At 37.8% G+C, this 13,654-nt stretch overlaps 1 protein-coding gene across 2 annotated transcripts in view; it reads left to right on the top strand.

The window, feature by feature from the left end:
- The window catches only part of LOC106802970 (uncharacterized), a 112,398-nt gene that overhangs the window by 67,892 nt on the left and 30,852 nt on the right, over nt 1–13,654 (top strand). The window contains exon 2 of one of the 2 annotated variants that reach the window (XR_015550697.1): nt 5,644–5,702. The gene's annotated coding sequence lies outside the window, so the exon portion shown is untranslated. Of the gene's footprint in view, nt 1–5,643; nt 5,703–11,405; nt 11,619–13,654 lie in introns of those variants that run through there. The other variant, XR_015550698.1, reaches the window with a different exon arrangement.

Here is a 13,654-nt window from a genome sequence, read left to right as displayed (position 1 = left end):
TGCTTTCTTGTGTTTTTAAAATAGTTTTCAGTGTGCACATTTTAATATATCTTTTAAGTTTGTTTTAATATACAGGTTTTCCCTGTATCCCTCTCTTTTCTTTACAATTTAACTCTCAATGAACTCAGAATAAAATTTGCAGTTTTCCATAGTCTGATTTTTGCTGATTTCACACTCATGGTGGAGTCCAACATGTTTGTCTGTCCTCTGTGTTTCTGGCAAATTGGCAGGTGGATCCAGAGACTGGATCAGACTCAGGTTTGGTCCCTTTGGCAAAACTATAGGTGGTGTTTGGCAAGACAATGGGAGGCATATAGTATCTGGTCATCTCTCTTTTTGTGATGTTAGCAGCTATTGATGCTCAGTGCTTATACCTGTTAAACCATGGAGGTTGCAAAATGGTGATATTTAAATTTTACAGTTTCTTTTCAGTTCATTAGTTGGAATAGTTTTATGAAGAGCAGTTCCCCTCATTTACTATTGGGTTACCTAGTGGTACAGTTCCTATGATTTAAACATATTAGATGGATTTCAATCCTTTGTCATTTTTGTCATCTTGGCTAAGCTGGAACTATGTTTTCCAGAATCCCCTTCCTTCTATGGTACCAGGTTAGAGTTGGCCAAAAGAAAAGTTTGTGCAACATTTGGAAGGAAGAAATGAAGCAGCCGTTTCCCTCTCTGAAGGCTGTTGTTACACGCGGTGGGAGCCAGGTGCAGAGGTGCCTGCGGCTTCCAGTTTGTCCCTGCTTTCCCCCACTCAGAGTCCAGCTCTTCTTCCCAGGCGCCCGCTTCGCTGACTAAGGGCCATCCCAGGCTAGGGGTGTGGGTTGCCAGGTAAAATGCAGGATACCAGTTAAATTGAATTCAGAAAAACAAGGAATACATTTTTAGTATAAGTATGGCCTGTGGTATACACAAACACACATACACACACATTATATGTGTGTGTATATATATAGTAAAAAATATATGTAAAATATGTTTAAAACGTTTGTAAAACATATATACACATATTTACATGTACATATATACATGCATATATGTGTTTTACACACATATAGTTTACACATATATATTATATACACAGCTTTCCATAGACTTCTCCATCAACCATCCTTTGAATTCCCACTCTGGCAGCAGGACATGCTTGGCTGTTTTGTGACTTTTCTCTGATCTTCCAACTCTCTTTCTGATCCTTACTTTCCAGCTTCTTTCACAATTATGTAAGGTTGTACTCCTATAACAAATCTCTTATTCCATAATACTTACAATGGTTCAGCTTTCCTGATTAATACAATCCTGCAAATACAACTAAGTTTTTCACGCCTTGTCCATAGGACAACTCTAAAATTAGAAAACCAAGGTAGCATAAATATATATATGTATGTTTATATAATTATTATTCAATGCTGCGTCACGTAATGACCAGCCAAGAAATGCAAAGCCAATCGGTGTGCTAAAATTACATCACATCCTCTATGGATCCTAGTATCAAGATGAAAATGATTTTCTGTATGTGTGGTATTTTATGATATTTTCTTACAATTCATCAACTGAATAAAACTTATACTATTTTAGTTTGCTTGATGTTTGGATTATGAATTTCTTGTACATTTAAAACATTTTTCTGGTGGTTTATATTGCCTTTATTTCCTTCCTTCCTTCCTCTCCTTCTTTCCTTCCACCCTCACTCCCTCCCTCTCCCTCTTCTTCCCTCTCTCTGTCTCTGTCTTCTTTTTCTCTCTTTCTTTCTGTCATTAACATAACCTAAGAATTGTGACCAGCCAGATGAAGTCTTGGAGAATATGCAAAATTCAATTTGTTGTCAGTTAAATATCTAAAGCCCTACAGCACTGTCAGGAGGGGAAAACATGAGAAGATAGAATCAGACAATCAAGTGGTGAAGCAACCTGTACGTGGGAGTACAGACTCAACTAGGAAGGAAGAATTAGGTAATGTGTAAATTGAATTCAGTGTATTTGGGCTACGAGAGCACACCATTTGCAAATTCTGCGCATGAGTTTTCTATTGGTATAATGACTATTAAAAAAGCACTCAATTTGTCCATTCATGTTGCAGAAAGTATCAGAATCTCGAGTCCTAGCCACAAATTCTGGTCAATAAACAACTGAAATCCTCTGAGATGGTGACTCCAACTTTGGGAAGGTATAATTACCTCCATAATGGATGTCTTTTTAACTTTGGGGAGGCTTAGAATTGAGTATAGAAATCATGAAATTAGAAAAAAAGAAATCATGAAATAAATGAAAATCATAATATTGATACTTTCACATTAAATTCAGAAATGATGTCTTTGTAATCATTGAGGCAATTTATATATATGGTATTTTAAACATTTGTGATGTTTAAGAGAATTTGACGTAAAAAAGTATCAATCTTGGGGCTGGCCCAGTGGTGTAGTGGTTAAGTTCGTGCCCTCCACTTCGGCAGCCCAGGGTTCGCAGGTTTGGATCCCGAGCGCAGACCTGTGCACCGCTTATCAAGCCGTGCTGTGGCAGGCGTCCCACATATAAAGTAGAGGAAGATGGGCACAGATGTTAGCTTAGGGCCAATCTTCCTCAGCAAAAAGAGGTGGATTGGCAACAGGTGTTAGCTTAGGGCTACTCTTCCTCATCCCCCCCAAAAAAGTATCAGATTAGCTTTATGATTCCAGCTGAGTACTTCATTTTAGACTTATGATTTCAGCTTGAAAAGAGTAAGAAAATTCTATTAAGTTTCTGAACAGCATTAGAATGTTTGTGCAGACTTAAGATTCACCCATATTTATACATTTCTTTTATTATATTTACTAGAATTGGTTAAATACTTGTTTAATTAGTACTTGTTTAATTGTTTAATGCTTGCTAGGGGCATTTAAAGTATTTAAAAAGAAAATTAAACATATTTAAAAATGCAGTTTAAAATGTTTAAGGGAATTTAGTTAATTAAGTAATAAATTGAGTTGATTAATAAATAGAACAACATTTGTAAATTGAAGTGAAAAGTTCAAGAAAAACCTGTTTTAATGTTTCTAACTTTAATAAATTGAAATTAAAGAAAGCCATGTAATAATAGCCCTTTTTTTTTGCATAAAAGTCACCTTCAATCACACCAAGAAACTAGCATTGCCACTCTCTTTTAATTTTATTTAACTTTGTAATATCTGAGTTTTTTCCAGATTTTTCATTATACCGTTTATTTTACTGAGGCCACATTTTTTCTTGTAAAGCCCGTTTCCCTGTTCTGATCTGGACTGGTTGTTCCTGAGGCCTGCTGCAGAGCCATAATACTAACTTTCCCACTCCTGCTTTCCTGAGATAAATCCACTATTTTCTGGATCAGGTTGTGACCAAGATTGCTAGCTGCCCTTCAATTTCCAGTCTTCCCTTCTAAACAGTAATAACCCCTCTAATTTTTATTTATTTATTTATTTTTGTGAGGAAGATCAGCCCTGAGCTAACATCCATGCTAATCCTCCTCTTTTTTTTTTTTTTTTTGCTGAGGAAGACCAGCTCTGAGCTAACATCTATTACCAATCCTCCTCCTTTTTTTTTTCTTTTTCCCCCAAAGCCCCAGTAGATAGTTGTATGTCATAGTTGCACATCCTTCTAGTTGCTGTATGTGGGACGCGGCCTCAGAATGGCCAGAGAAGCGGTGCGTTGGTGCGCGCCCAGGATCTGAACCTGGGCTGCCAGTAGCGGAGCGCGCACACTTAACTGCTAAGCCATGGGGCCTGCCCACCCCTCTAATTTTTAGATGGGCAAATAAAGCTATTTCCTGGGCCCTCTTGCAGGTAGCTGTAACTAAGTTCTGGCCAATGGAGTATAAGTGGAAGTGACACATGAAATTTCCAGATTGTGCCCTTCTTCTCCTTCTTTCCTTCTTCTATCCTTACCCCTTCCATTCTGTCACGTGGAACATGGATGTATGCAATGGTGCACCAACTTGGAGCATGCATATGAGATAAACACCCTGGGGAAGATGAACCAACAAGATAAAAGAAGACTAGATCTTTGACAGTGGATTCTTGGTTGCTCATTCATATTGCTTAATTAAAAAATTTTAAAACTCTGCTTTTTGAAACAGTTTCTGACTTAAAAAATGTTAACAATACTAGAAAGAATTCTTGTATATATGTAAATGTCCTGCATACAATTATCAAAATCAGGAAATAAATATTGATAAAATAATCTCATCAACAGAATTCATTCAAATTTTGTCCATTGCTCACTAATGTCATTTTCCTTGTTCAGGATGCAATCCAGGAGCACATGAAATATTTAGTTGTCAAATCTCCTCGTCTCCTTTAGTCTGTGACAGTTCCTTATATTTTCTGCATCTTTCAAGACCTGACACTTATTAAGAGTTTTGGCTAGATATTTTGTAGAATGTCCCTCAATTTGAGTTTGTGTGCTATTTCCTTATGATTAGATTCAGGTTATGCATTTTTAGTAGAAATAACACAGAAGTGATGTTGTGTCCTCAGTACATCATATCAGGGGGCACATAATGTTTTGTCCCATTATTGGTAATATTAATTTTGATCAATTGGTTCAATTGCCCATTCATTGTTTTTTTTATTATTATTATGGTAAAACTACACATGACATAAAGTTTACCATTTGAGTATACAATCCAGTGATAAGTGATATTTAGTATATTTACAATGTTGTACAGCTATCACCTCTACTTAGTCGTAGAACATTTTTGTCACCCAAAAGAAAACCTCATACCATTAAGCAGTCACAACCCACTCCCCTCTCCCCCAAGCCTCGTGTAACCACTAATCTGTTTTCTGTCTCTATAGATTTGTCTATTTCAGACATTTCATATAAATGGAATCATACAATATGTGGCCTTACATACCTGGCTTCTCTCTCTCAGCGTATAGTTCCAAACTTCATCCATGTTGTAGCATGTGTCAGGACTTTGTTCTTATTTATGGTTGAATAATATTCCATTGTATGGTTATACCACATCTTGTTTATCCATTCGTCAGATGGACATTTGGGTTGTTTCCACTTTTTGGCTATCATAAATAATGCTGCTACGAAGATTTGTTATGAGTTTTTGTGTTAGCCTGTGTTTTCAGTTCTCTTGAGTATATTCCTAGGAAGGGAATTGCTGGGTCATATGGTAATTCTATGTTTAACATTACTGAGGAATCCCCAAATTGTTTTCCACAGTGTCTGCACCATTTTCATTCCCACTAGAAATGTATGAGGGTGCAATTTCTCCACATCCTTGCCAACACTTAATTTCTGGTTTTTTATTGTAGCCATCCTAGTAGATGCAAAGTGATATGGGTTTGTTGTGGGTTTGTTTTGCATTTCCCTAATGGCTACTGATGTTGAGCATTTTTTCTGTATGGTTGGTAGTAATGTCCCTGCTTTCCATCTTCTCTCTTTTTTCTTAGTCTGGCTAAAGGTTTATCCATTTTGTTGATCTTTTCAAGGAACCAACTTTTGATTTCATTGATTTACTCCATTGTTTTTATACTCTCTATTTCATTTCTATATGCTGTAAAATTTATTATTCCCTTTTTTCTGTTAGCTTTGGGTTTAATTTGCTCTTTTTTTCCCTAATTCCTTATGGTGGAAAGCTAGGTTATTAATTTGAGATCTTCCTTCTTTTTTAATGCAGGTGTTTATATATACAGATTTCCCACTGAGCACTGCTTTTGCTGCATCTCATAAGTTGTGGTATGTTGTTTTTTCATTTTCATTCATCTTAAAATATTTTCTAATTTTCCTTGTGATTTCTTCTCTGACCCATTGGTTATTTGAGAGTGTTTTGTTTAATTTCCACATGTTCCTTCTGTTATTGATTTCTAAGTTCATTTCATTGTGGTCAGAGAAGATACTTTGTATTATTTCAGTATTTTCAAATTTATTGAGACTTATTTTGTGGCCTACCGTATGGTTTACCCAGGATAATATTCCATGTGCACTTGAGAAGAAAATATATTCTGCTCTTTTTGCATGGAATGTTCTGCACATATCTGTTAGGTCTACTTGGTTATAGTGTTGTCCTCTATTTCCTTATTGATCTTTTGTCTAGTTGCTCTATTCATGATTGAAAGGGGGGTTATTGAAGATTTCAACTATTAATGTAACACTTTTTCTCACATCCTTTCTGTCAGTTTTTGCTTCATAGATTTTGGGCCTCTGATGTTAGGTATGTATATGTTTATAATTGTTATATCTTCTTGATGGATTGCCTCTTTTATCCACGTATAAAGTCCTTCTTTGTCTCTTATGAAAATTTTTTACTCTAACATTATTTTGTCTGATATTTGTGTACTCACTCTAGTTCTCTTTTGGTTACTATTTGCATGGAATATCTTTTCCATCCTTTCACTTTCAACCTAACTGTGTCTTTGGATCTAAAGTAAGTTTCTAAAGTAAGACTGCATATAGTTGGGCCATGTGTTTCTATCCATTCTGCTAATCTCTGTCTTTTAATTGCAGAGTTTAATTCCTGTACCTGTAATGTAAAAACTGATAAGTAAGGACTTACTTTTGCCATTTTGCTATTTGTTTTCTATGTCTTATATCTTTTTTGCTCCTCAATTTCACCATTACTGCTTTCTTTTGTGCTTAACTGATTTTTTTAGTGTACTATTTTGATTCCTTTCTCATTTCTTTTTCTGTATTTAGTTATTTTCTTAGTGGATACTCTGAGGATTATAATTGACATGTTAAATTTATGACAAACAAGTTTGAATTAATACTAACTTGGCTTAAATAGTATACAAAAATTGTATATAAAACTCTGCTTTTATATAGCTTTGTCCTTCTCCCTTTATGTTGATATTGTCACAAATTACATCTTATACATTGCGTGCACATTAATATAGATTTATAATTATTGTCTTAGCATTTGTCTTAAATTATATAGGAAAAAAAAAGAGGAGTTACAAACTCAAAATACGGATTTTATATTTACCTCTGAATGTAAAGAACATTTACTGATGTTCTTTATTTCTTTATAGGGCTTCAAGTTACTATCTAGTGTGCTTTGATTTCAGCCTGCAGGACTCCTTTTAACATTTCTTGTAGGGCAGGTATACTAGCAATAAACTCCCTCAGCTTTTGTTTATCTGGGAAGGTCTTAATTTTTACTTCATTTTTTAAAGGATAGTTTTGCCAAATATAGAATTCTTGGTTGACAAATTTTTCTCTTTCCGCACTTTAAGTATTTCATAGCACTTCCTTCTGCCCCCCCGGTTTCTAAAGAGAAACTGGCTGTTGATCTTATGAGGATCTCTTGTACATAATGAATCATTTCTCTCTTTCTGATTTGAAGATTCTTTCTTTGTCTGTCTGTCAACAATTTGATCATAATATGATTTGGTGTGTCTCTTTGAGTTTATCCTACTTAGTGTTTGTTGAGTTTCTTGGATGTTTAGATTCATATATTTCATCCAATTTGGGAATTTTGGGGCCATTATGTCTTCAAATATTTTTTTCTGCTCATTTCTCTCTCTTCTCTCCTTCTGGGACTCCCATTACGCCTATGTTGGTATCCTTGATGGTATCCTACATGTCCCTTAGGGTCTGTTTATTTTTCTTCGCTCATTTTTCTTTCTGTTCCTCAGACTGAATCATTTTGATTGACCTACCTTCAAGTTCTCTCATTCATTCTTCTGCCTCCTCAAATCTACTGTTAGAATACTCTAGTAAATTTTTTGTTTTAGTTATTGTACTTTTAAGCTCCAGAGTTTGAATTTTGTTTCTTTTCATAATTTCTTTTGCTTTATTGGATATTCTCTATTTGATGACATGATGTTCTCTTGGTTTCCTTTAGGTCACTGTATGTGGTTTTCTTTAGCTCTTTGAGCATATTTGCAACACTTGGTTTAAAGTCTTTGTTAAGTCCACTGTCTGGGCTTCCTCAGGGATAATTTCTATTGATTTCACCTTTGTTGGGGGAAATAGGCCATACGTTTTTGTTTCTTTGCATGCCTTGAAATTTTTTGCTGAAAACTGGACATTTTGAATACTAATGTGGTAAGTCTGGAGATCAGATTCTCCTCTCTTCCCATGGATTTTTTTTGCTACTTGTTTTGGGTTTTCTGTATAATGACTTTTCTAAATTATTTTCATAAGGACTCTATTCTTTGTGGTGTAGGGTCACTGAAGTCTACGGTCTATGATCTTGGTGGTCAGCTAATGTTTTAAATGTCTGGGGGCAGAAAAAGAAAAAAATCTGTTCTCGTTCTTGACACATTGGCTTTGTGTTAGGTACTTCTTCAAAGTTTAGCCACATTGTTTACAACTCTGCCTCAGCCCTCGCTTCATGCTTATACAGAGCCTAAAGGTCAGCCAGAAGTGAAAGCTTAAGGTCTTCTCTGGCCTTTTCTGGGCATGCATACAGCACTGGGTATATATGTGGCCTTCTCAATTCCCTGGAATATCTGGGAGCTTTTAAAATCCATTATAGAATGCTGTTTTTGTTACTATAGCTTTGTAGTATATTTTGAGTGTGGTGATGGGTTGTAATTAGTATTTGGGTGGTGAACATGATGTAATCTATGCAGAAATAGAACTATAATGATGTACACCTGAAATTTATACAATGCTATAAACCAATGTTACTGCAATAAACAAAAAATTTTAAAAAAAGATTAAAAAAAGAAATAAAAAATTACATTAAAAAAATAAAATTTATTATTGGGGCAAAAAAAAAAAAATCTGTTATACCCACACATAGCTCCTTTCATAACTTCTCCCTTCCCATATGCCTTGGTCTGTCTATTACTTGTCCCAACTGTTGTCCTTTGCCACAGTCTGCTATGGCCAATAGTTGTGCCTTTAAATGCTTTTGGTAAATGCTGCCTAAGAAGCTGAGAATGGTCTGAGTCATGTGAAACAAAGACAAGTCCTTGTTTCTGTTCTTCAGGGGGCCACCAGACAGGTAGTAATGAACAACCATAATTCTTTGAGAATAAGTTCTATTGCTCCCTCTAGTACTAACAACCTGCTCCAGGAGTATGGGCTGCCATCCTCAGAGCCACTGCCAATCTGGAGATTGGGAGATGATAGGCAAGCAATTTAAAATGCTACAACTCTCTCTTTACACATAGCAGCCACTTCTTTCTTCACCAAGCCTTCCCTGGATGTTTTAAGTTTTTGAGTAGATTCCAGAGTTCTGCAAAACTTGATTCTGACAGATTTTTGGTAGCTAATTAGTTGCTTTTGTGGAGGGACGGAGCACTGGAGTTTCCTACTCTGTCGTTTTTGGTGATGTCACTATCCTGTCTGTTTTTAAAGAAAAATTACTGGGTAGCTGATGTGGGTTTTCCCTTTGCTGTTTTGGAAAGCAGGTTTGTTTTCCAGGTAGTTCTCTCCTCTAATGGCTGACTGGGAATTCTGACAGGGAAGTCTTCATGAGGTAGGGCAGGAGGAACTGGTTACTTGGCAAGCTTTGTTTTAGGGTGGATAGGCTTGGAATTGTCTGTCTTGCTATAAGCCCTCTAAATGCCCAGTGAGAAGGGTATTTCTCTGAGAAGCTGATATCCAAACTAGAAGTCTTAGCTTTCTCTATGGCATTCAATTTTTTTTCAGATAAAAGCCCTCTAGTTTTGGGGTTTTTTTATTTTTTATTTTTATTTTTTGCTTGTTGGCAAATGCCAATAACTGGTACTCTGAGCAGAGGATTTGAGGAGAAATATGGTGGTGGCGACTAATGCAGCTGTTCTGTTTTACAAATCTTCAATTAATTCCCCAGTTTAAATCCCCACTTCTCATTTCTGTTCCTTTCTGTACTTGTTGACTCAGAGCCCAGAGTATCTCCAGGGTTCTGCCAGGCAGGCTGGCTCCCATCTCCTCTGTAGCTTCCTCATAACATATTCTAGACTGTGGTTTCATCCATCTGTTTCACTCGCCAACTTGCTCGTACCCACTTTCCTTCTCCCAGAAATGTGTTGAGATCTCTTTTGTTGGCAATCCCCTCACCTTCATCTCATTCTTTTTCCTGTTAGAGTTTTATTCCTTTATGTATTGCTGTTCTTTTATTTTAATGGACGCTAGGAGAGATTGTGAGCAACGCATGTATCTAGTCCAACATCTTGAACTGGAGTCAACAAATAGTTTTGAGCACTTTCCCTGTACCAGGTACTATACTAGGTGCTGGGAGTATAAAAATGAGTGAAACTTATTTCCTGGTATCAAGGAGCTCATAGTGTAGTAGCAGATGCAGTCCTATGCAACAGATATTAAAATGGGACTTTTCCTATTTCAGTATTGGGTGAGAATCCAAAGCTGAAAACAAAGGGATCACATATTCTAAAGAGAGATGACACACCATCTTTACACAATTTACTAAAAGATGATGTCTAAAACATGATCTGTGGCCCCTTAGACCATTACTTACTCTGAAGGAATATAAAGAGAAGCTAGGGGATTGATTGAGAGGAAAGAGGTAGAGTGGCTGGTTTTGAAGAGAGTTGTGAGAATGCCTTGGAGTTTTTCCTGCTCATGGGGGAATGGAGGAGGTACTTCCCACTCACTTAAGTGGAATGGGGCCACAAGTGAACCACTCCAAGGGCTTGACATGTATTCCCTGGGGACTGACATTTGCAGGGATGGGCAACTGACTTATATCTGAAAACAAAGTCTCAAGGTGAGAGAGGCTGTGGCTAAAGCAGCCTGTAACAACAGAGGAAAGAGAGAGAGGGCTGCATTTGCAGGGAGTTCTACTTCCACCCATCTATGGGCAAAACTGTCTGTTTCCCAGGGGCCAGATATAGTCCTCAAGGTAGGAATTTAGAGTTGAGTCATCTTATTAGGGATCTCCCCTAAGAGGGTTGCTCAGAGGTGTGAAGTGACCCCAACAGAGGAATAGACTGATAGAAACCAGAGAAAGAGGCCAGCCAGAGGAGGTGTTGCCCAGGTCAAGGAAACTGCAGGTGAGAGATCTCCAGTGACAGGAGAACTCCAAGTAACCCTCTGGAGAAAGTATCAGCTTTGAACATCTACGCCACTCTCCAATTCCAGGTTAAAATTGAATCAGTCAAGGAAAGCTTGTTTTAGCCCTTCCTTCTAGTCCTTCCCTGTGCTTCAACCCTGGAGGCAGAGTTTGAGGCGGCATAGTGAGTGTGGGAGGAGAGATTGAAAAGAGAATGGATGAAAGGGGAAGCCAACCACACTCCCACCCTTCCCCTACTACAAGTTTCCTGGCTGAGTTAAACCTGAGCTGGGGGAGGGGTGAAGCTTGGAAATACGTGACAGATTGAAACTGTAATATATTAGATTGGACTGGAATTTTTAATGCCTAAACAACAAAGCTATTTTTTAATATCTGAGAGTGACTGAAAAAGGTATGAGCTCTGTCTGAAATTTCATGCAGGGGTGGGGAAAGATGATTCCACAGAGCTTGTGGTGTGAAGCCGTGGTGTGAAAGAGTTATATTGCTTTCTGCTTACACCCTACTGTGTTTAGCTCATTCAATAAACTAGTTTATATAAGTGCCACACTATATGTATAGTCAAGGTTCAGTGAGTGGTAGGAGAAAGTAATAAACTCTTCCCAGGGAGGCCAGGGAAGACATGACATCTTCTCTCAGAGGAGTTAGTGCTTGAGCTGGATTTTGAAGAACAAGAAGGAATTTGCCAGGTGAGAGGGAGGTGGGAGGACATTCCAGGGAAAGGGAACAGCATGTACAAGAGTAGGAGGTGTATATGGGCAACTGCATGTGGTTTAGTGATTTTGAATCACTGTAGTGTAAACTGCAGTGGGGGAGGGGAGGGAGGTGGAGTAACATTGGGGAAACTGCTTATGAAATGTCTTTTTTCTGAAAGTGACAGAGGGTCAGAAGAGCCAAGTATTTTAAGCAAGGGAGTGACACCATCAAATTTGCATTTTAAAAGAGATCGCTTTTGTCACAGTGTGGTGGGTGGATTGGTGGGGATTGTGGAGACCGGGGAGCAATCCAGGTTAAAACTGACCCGGTTAAGGAGATCTCTTGATTATCTACAAATATCCTAATAATAGACCCATCTATTTTTAAGAACATTTCATCTAAATATAGTAGGGTTCCCAGTTTGAGTCCTGGCGGGGATTTGGATTTGTCTGGGCTTATGCAATGAACTGCAGGGATGGGCAGCTGTTAAGTCTTTTAGCATGAGGCCCTGTGAGGACTCTTTAAAGAGAACTCATTCTAAGGCAGTGATTCTTTTTTTTTTCGGTGAGGAAGATTGGCACTGAGCTAACATCCGATGCCAATCCTCCTCTTTTTTTGCTGAGGAAGACTGGCCCTGGGTTAACATCCGTGCCCATCTTCCTCTACTTTATATGATACGCCGCCACAGCATGGCTTGACAAGCAGTACGTGCCCAGGATCTGAACCCGCAAACCCCGGGCTGCCAAAGTGGAGTACATGCACTTAACTGCTACGCCACCTGGCCAGCCCCTCTAAGGCAGTGATTCTTTTTTTTTCTTTTTAAAGTGATTTTTTTTTGTGTGAGGAAGATCAGCCCTGAGCTAACATCCGTGCTAATCCTTCTCTTTTTTGCTGAGGAAGACTGGCTCTGAGCTAATATCCATTGCCTAATCCTCCTCCTTTTTTTCCCCCAAAGCCCCCTAGTAGATAGTTGTACATCATAGTTGCACATCCTTCCAGTTGGTGTATGTGGGACGCGGCTGAGGCCGGAGAAGCGGTGCGTTGGTGCCCGCCCAGGATCCCAACCCGGGCCGCCAGTAGCGGAGCGCACGCACTTAACCACTAAGCCACGGGGCCGGCCCCTAAGGCAGTGATTCTTAAGCTGAGGTTCCTGAATAGAATTCATGGGGTCTGTGAACTTGGAACGGAATATAATTACATCTTTGAAACTTAGCATTTACCCCCAGTTATGAACATAGGCAACAAACCACAGTGGTAGTAGCAATATCTGTGGCTCTGTCATGGATAGAAATCACAGATATTTTTATGTCACTGACAAGAGATTTTCACATATTGGGGTATATGGTGTAATTATTCTGATTCAAAACTGATTGTGCTTGAACTAAAAAAAGCCTGACTTTGGCTTATCACATATACATTTTACATCTGCTTTAACCATTAAAGTAATGAATGCACTCTCTTAAGATAAGAATGCATACTTCCCCTCCTACACGCTATTGGTAAGACCCATATGAGGATTAGTCCCTTTCCTGACATCAGGGTCATGTTGACCTGCTAATTTGCAACTGAATATCTCTTTGAAACTTTGATGAATATGTATCCTGGGTGTTTAATCTATGTTCTTTGTTCTAAAAATGTATAAGACTGTACTGAAAACCATGCTTCTCTGGAATGCTTTCTTCCTTTCTGGAAAAGGCCTTCCCTGGTTATAATCCTCACTCTGGCTCAAGTAAAACTCACCTCACTCTGGCTTAAGTAAAACTCACCTATAGAATGGTTATTGTTTATTTTGCATCAACATCACGTTGCAATTTTTTCAAATGTCTCAAAATATTATTTACTCATGCAGTACTTCAAATTATTGTGGTATTAGACTTGCTGCTAGATCATTTATTTAATGTGTTACTAAAAAGAATATACATTACTATATAAAATTTGTATTACAAATAGTTTGCTAACTGTGGAGTATAATTGGTTTCCTTTGTAATCTGATGTATTTTATTTTATGAATTTAAGAACATTATTCTGA

This window comes from Ceratotherium simum, chromosome X (genome assembly GCF_057802395.1).
Source record: "Ceratotherium simum simum isolate JZ-2026a chromosome X, ASM5780239v1, whole genome shotgun sequence".
NCBI classification, from domain to species: domain Eukaryota; kingdom Metazoa; phylum Chordata; class Mammalia; order Perissodactyla; family Rhinocerotidae; genus Ceratotherium; species Ceratotherium simum.
The sequence above is the reverse complement of the archived record's forward strand: the minus strand, read 5'-3'. Positions and strand labels throughout refer to the sequence as shown.